At 54.3% G+C, this 6,213-nt stretch overlaps 1 protein-coding gene across 1 annotated transcript in view; it reads right to left on the bottom strand.

Annotated features, from left to right (window-relative positions):
* The window catches only part of ABLIM2 (actin binding LIM protein family member 2), a 126,051-nt gene that overhangs the window by 75,211 nt on the left and 44,627 nt on the right, over positions 1-6,213 (bottom strand). The gene's annotated exons all lie outside the window — the stretch shown is intronic.

Genomic DNA, 6,213 nt, shown 5'->3' with positions numbered 1-6,213 from the left:
CCGAGTGCTCAGTCCTGCCGGCTCTGCGGCCTCCGGGCCTTTGCACCTGCAGCCCCTTCCACCAGGACTGCCCTCCCCACTCTCCCACCCGGGACCACCTGGAATGTTCCCGATCTCATCTCCAACGCCACCTCCTCTTGGAAGCTTCCCCTGATTGCTTCCCTGCTCTGGGCTCCCATAGCCCCATTTTCACAGGGTTTGACAATTATTTCGGGTGAGTCTTCCCTGCTAGACAGTGAGCCTCCGAGGGCAGGGCCTGGCACGGCATTGCAGGAACCCCTAGTCTCAGGAATCTATCTGGGGAGCAGGTCACATTGCAGCACTGGGCCCAGGCAGAGTGAGGGTGAAGCTGCCATTTCAGCCTTCAAATGCCGAGCGGTCAGAGCAGCTCCGTCCTTGAGGTACAAACAGGGGATTGGAACAGCGCTGTAGCTTTAATAGAAACCACCTGCTATCAGATCCCAGGTGTCAACTGAGGACTCACGCACTTTAAACACTGTGACCTCTGACCTGTCCTCACGCCTTCCTCAGGCAGGCACCCGCTTCACTCTGGGTCAGGGGGACAACCCACCCTCATGACATCAAACAGCAGAAGTTCTGTGACAGCCACTTGGGGGAGAAAGCACACACTGTTGTCTACACGGCACATCTACACTGCATGTCTACACGTGAGTCAGGTGGAGAGAAAAAGCCGTGGGGACAGTCTGTAAGAGGACAGGCTTGAAACCCCAGCCCGACCAATGAGAATTAAGGCTGAGCAGAGAAACAGCCCTGCGGCCACCGCCAGGGGCCGGCCCAGCGTCCATACTCTTCCCTCTGGAAAGCACCCCCCAACCCAGCAGCTGGCAAACGCCCCCGTCTCCAAAAACAGCAGCAACGGGGATACTGCTTATTTCTACAGGGAGAGGCAAGAAGCCCTTTCACACACGAACTGGTCTTCATCCTGTGACAGCCTGTGAGGTTCATGACTGTCTTTGTTTCCATCAGGGCACAGAGAGGTGGAGGGAGCTGAGCAAGGTCACACAGCAGGAGGAGGTGGAGCCAGGCTTGGCGTCCAGGAGTCTGGCCTTTGTGGCCTCTGTCCCCAGCCGGGGGGGGGGGGTGGTCCCTGACTCTGTGGTGCACACCCCATGCCCACACACCCCCAAACCCCACACCCTGAGCAATCAACTTGGAGGCCTAGAAAAGACTCAAGGCTGAGGAAGGAAACCAGACACCGCAGAGCCGATTCCATTTTTACAAAGTTCAAAACGAGGCAAATGAATCTATACGGTCAGAGTCAGGGTGGTGGCTGCCTTGGGGGCCCCAGGGGACTGTCTGGGGTGCGGGGCATGTGTTTCCTTGGTCTGGGTGCTGGTGGCTTGGGTGTGTCCAGTGTGTGAGATTCATGGACTCCTCTGTGTGTTACATGCCAGTAAAAGAGTTTTCCCACAGAAGTAGAAAACCACAGAAGAAAACACAGGGGTATATTTTGCTGACCCCAGATTTGGCAGTGGATTTTCGGATATGACACGGAAAGCGTGAGCGGCAACAACACAATAGATAAGCTGGACTTCATAAAAATTAACAACTTTTGTGCATCAAAGGACGTTATCAAGAAAGTGAAAAGACAAACTATAGAATGGGAGAAAATATTTGCAAATCACAGATCTGATAAGGGTTTAGGATCAGAATATATAAAGAGCTCTTACAGCTCAACAACAAAAAGACAAACAGTCCAGTTTAAAAATGAACTGACATTTTTTTCCCAAAGAAGATACAGGAATGGCCAAGAAGCAAATCAGAGATGCTCAACATCACTGTCATTCAGGAAAGGCAAATCCAGACGACAATGAGACACCACCTCACACCCACGAGGGCGACTATGATTAAAACAAAACGGAAAATCACAAGTGCTAGTGAGGATATGGAGAAATTGGAACCCTTGCACATTGGTGGTGGGGATGTAAAACGGCGCAGCCACTGTGGAAAACACTTTGTCAGTGCCTCCAAAAGTTAAACACGGAACTACCATACAACCCAGCAATTCCACTCCTACGTATTTAGGAAAAAGGAAGAGAACAAAAGAAATAAAAACATGGGTCCACACAATAACGCGCACGTAAATCTTCACAGCAGCATTATTCCCAATAGCCAGAAGGTGGAACCAGCCCAGATGTCCAAATGTGAGTGTGATAAACACAACGGCAGATTATTCAGCCATGAAAAGCTACATGGGGCCCCCATGATGTCTTATAAGGACACTCGTGTCCTTACAAGATGAGACAGCAGAGCTCTCTGCCATGGGAGGACACAGGGTGAAGGTGACAATCTCCGAGCCAGGAACCCAGTGCACTGGCACCTTGATCTCGGACTTCCAGCCTCTAGAGCCGCGAGAAATAACTTGTCTGTTGTTTAAGCCTCGCAGTTCATAGCATAGCAGCCCAAGCCGACTAAGACAGGCTCATGAAGTCCAAAATAAAAGTGTCCTCACCCCTTGCATCAATCCCCACTGCTGCTCTGCTCTGTCTCGCAGTGGCCACGGTGGCCGGGGCGTTCCACGTGATCGGAACCCAGCAGCAGCCCCTGCTCTGTCAGAGCCCTTTCCTCCCTACAGCTGTCCTAGAAGGGCCTCAGTCATCTGTGCCGTCACCCCAGCCCCCAGCCTGGGAGGCAGCACAGCCCCTTACCCAGGTGGGACTCAAGATGGCACAGATTTTAAAAGTATATCAAAAGCCCATGAGATTTTGCAGTGCGTGGTTTGAAAACGATGTCTTGTGCCTTCTGACAAGTGGCTGTCATCTTTAATCAGACAGAACCAGGCTTGTTAGCAATGCAGCCTCCGGGGGCACAGAGCGAGCGCTATTCCTCAGCGGTACCCAGGCAGAGTGGAGGGCACTGAGTGCGGCCCTACCGTGGACATTAGGGACCGGCCTGGCACCGTGGAGATGTGGCAGTGTCTCTGGGCTGCAGAAACTCCCTCCCCTCCCTGCAGAGACGAGCAGCCAACCCCCCCGGCTCCCCCAGCTGTGGGAGGCACGGAGGGATGGACCTCCCCTACCCCATCGGAAGCAGGCACCCCCTTTTCCTCCCTAAAGCCATCCATGGCCTCTCCCATTCCCTGGAGAACCAGCTGTGCCTCCGTCTGCTTTTGAGCCCTCCCCTGGGTCCCCGCTGCAGGGCACACATCCCCCAGTCCAGACCAGCCAGCTCCCAGTGGCTGCTCCTGGCACATCCCCCAGTTTGAAGCTTTAGTCTCCTTTGTGAATGACCAGAACGGAACCAGATCTTGAAAGGCCTAATCTCCAGAGCACATCGATCAAATGAAATTTACCGAGAGGCTAATCAAAATCTTTAGCAGGAAGGATGCAGTCGGGGGAGGGGGGAGCATCTGGCAGCCCTCACAGACGGGTCCGCAACCCCAGACCCTCCCAGCTCTGTGCCATGTCAGCAAAGACCCTCCCCAGAACCCCTGACTCAGCCCTGCCCCCTCCCCATTGCTGACGCCACAGGCCTTGGGAGAGGCTCGCTCTGAGCTCGGGCTCTTGTTCTGGACTCAGGGTCTTGGGGGACCACATGGAGGCTGGCGTGGCTCCCTGACTCTGTTTGGGCTCTGTTCCTCTCTCTCCCCCAGCTCCAGGATTGCGGTGACTGCTCCAGGACTAAGCCTTGTCCCCTCGTTCTCTGCTGTCCTAGGTCCTAGGGCAGAGCTGCACGCAGAGGGGCTGTCCCATAACGATGTTCTGAATGAGGAAACAGTACCCGCCAGGCATGCATAACGGGGTCCTAGAGGACAGGGGGTTTCTGATCAGTGAGTGTGGGAGCAGAGAGGTAACATACTCCACCTCCGGGCACGTCAGCTCTCAAGGCTCTGAGAAGTCCTGCAGTAAGGATGTCGGCCTGGCGCCCTTGCCGGCCTTCCTCAACCCAGATGCCTGGGAATGCACTGACGGACCGATGGTTAAGGACAAGGACAGAAGACACCGATCCTTGCTGGGTGCTGAGCAGGGGCGTGGCGTCAGGCTGAAGGCAAGTCCGCGTGTGTCTCTGTGTGTCTCTATGTGTGTGTGTGTGTGAGTCTGTGTATGTATGCGTGTGTATTTTTGTGTCCCTGTGTGTCTCTATGTGTGTGTATCTGTGTATTTGTGTGTCTGTATGTGTGTGTGTGTCGGTGTGTATCTCTGTGTCTCTGTGTGTGTCTATGTGTCTATGTGTGTAAGTCTGTATTTCTGTGTCTGTGTGTATGTTTATGCGCATCTCTGTGTCTGTGTGTGTCTTTGTGTGTGTGTGCGTCCGTGTGTCTGTGTGTGTCTTTGTGTGTGTGTGCGTCCGTGTGTCTGTCTTTGTGTGTGTGCGTCCGTGTGTCTGTGTGTGTCTTTGTGTGTGTGTGCGTCCGTATGTCTGTCTTTGTGTGTGTGCGTCCGTGTGTCTGTGTGTGTCTTTGTGTGTGTGTGCGTCCGTGGGTCTGTGTGTGTGCACACGATCCAAAAGGATGACGTCTAAATGCTAACGGTAGTTTTTCTGGGTGATGACATTCATTATGGATGATTTTTCTTTTATGATAAACAGGTATTCCTTCTGAGAGTGTTTTTAAAATAAACACATTCATTAAGTTTTTAAAAGGGAGAGAGAAGCTGGGGTCTTGGGAAGTTGACTTCACCTCTGTCCTTAGGAAACGCCTTTATTTGTTCAGAACTCAGGGTTTGTTTTCTCCCAGTGATAAAAGTCCTGCCGGCTTAGGAGGGTGAAAAGGATGTGCCAAGGAGAAAAGAGGAGAAATAAACACACCAGCGTGGGGAGTCGCAGGAGAGGGTCCATTTGAAATGGAGAAACTTTCAGCTGGCCGCCCCCCTCCCTCCAGGGCTCCTCCAGGTCGGGCAGGGGGACCCCTGCCACCGTCCTCACCGCGAACTCCGCCCCCAGGCCAGGCTGGGACACAGTGAGCCTTCAGAAAGGTGAGTAGTGGATGGAGAAGGGAAGGAAGGGGAGGGGGAAGGAGGGGGAGAGGGAAGCACAGAGGAAGGAACAAAGGGAGGGAGGGATTAATTAGTGGTCCCAGGGGGACCCTGGGCTCCTCGTTACCATGGAGACAGCCAGGCTGCAGGAGGCAGGTGGGGCTCAGACAGCGGCCCCCCCCCAGGGTTATAAGGAGGATGGGGCTGGCCAAGACGCACCCCATTCCTCGCCCCCGCCCACCTGTTCCTGCTAATACTGTGAGAACCAGTACAGAACAACGTGATAGCAGGGACTCGGCTAGGGACCCCCCCCGCCACTCAACACCCCCTCCACTCATCCAGCCCTGGGCTGGTTGATCTGCTTAGACCACCGTCCCCTGGCAATGCACAGCCACCTTCCAGCTCTCTCTGTGGAGAGACTCCATCCCCAGGAGCCAGCACTGCAGCAGGGCTGCTCCCAGCCCCCTACCTCTGCTCCTCGCCCTGCCCCCCGCCCCAGCCAGCTAACCCCGCGACGGGGAGGGGGCTTGTGTCAGCCCCCCCCCCCGGTCCCCACTGGACCCAGGACGCTCCCACACCCAGACCCGGCATGGAGCGGGCTCATCAGGACAGACCCCCCGAGACACGCAGGATGCGGGACAACATGCAGTGGAGGATGTTAAATATTTAGAGTGATAGAGGGAGTGGGGGGAACTGCACTGCCACCAAATGCACATTTCACGGGCGGGCGCCCAGCATAAGATGGCACCGGGCCCGGTGCACCCAGACGTGGCACAGATTGAGGGCTCCCGCAGGGGGCGGGGAAGAGGCCCGGGCTGCTCCCCTACTCAGGCTGCAGAGAGGAAAGCACCTTAGGAGGCAAAGCAGGGTGGTTGCTCTCTGTATGTAGTTTTAATGAGCTATGGCTTTCTAGTGAAAGAATAAAAAAGAGCAATTCCTCATAGGAACAAATCCAAGCAGGAGATCAGAGACACAAACAACCACATTCTCCTCTGGCCCTGACACCTATCCGAGGCCGTGTGAACTAGCCCTGGATTTCACACATCCAGACAGACGGAACATCAGGGTAGCTTATCTCCAGTTGTAAAAGCCTGCTTAATGCTACTAATAGTGTAAGTAATTTTGCTGGGAAGCCTGGGGAGGATTCTTCCATTTATTACCTAGTGAATCAGTTCTAGCTTTCATAGAAAAGACCTGGGCTGTAGCCCACAATGCACAATGAAGTAAGTGCATGGAAATCCTAGCAGGGTTTTGATGCCAGGGTTTTGAAAGGGAAAGA

This window comes from Lipotes vexillifer, unplaced genomic scaffold (genome assembly GCF_000442215.2).
Source record: "Lipotes vexillifer unplaced genomic scaffold, Lipotes_vexillifer_v1.1 scaffold63, whole genome shotgun sequence".
NCBI lineage: Eukaryota > Metazoa > Chordata > Mammalia > Artiodactyla > Lipotidae > Lipotes > Lipotes vexillifer.
Note: the sequence above shows the minus strand (reverse complement) of the source record. Positions and strands in the feature narration are given on the sequence as shown.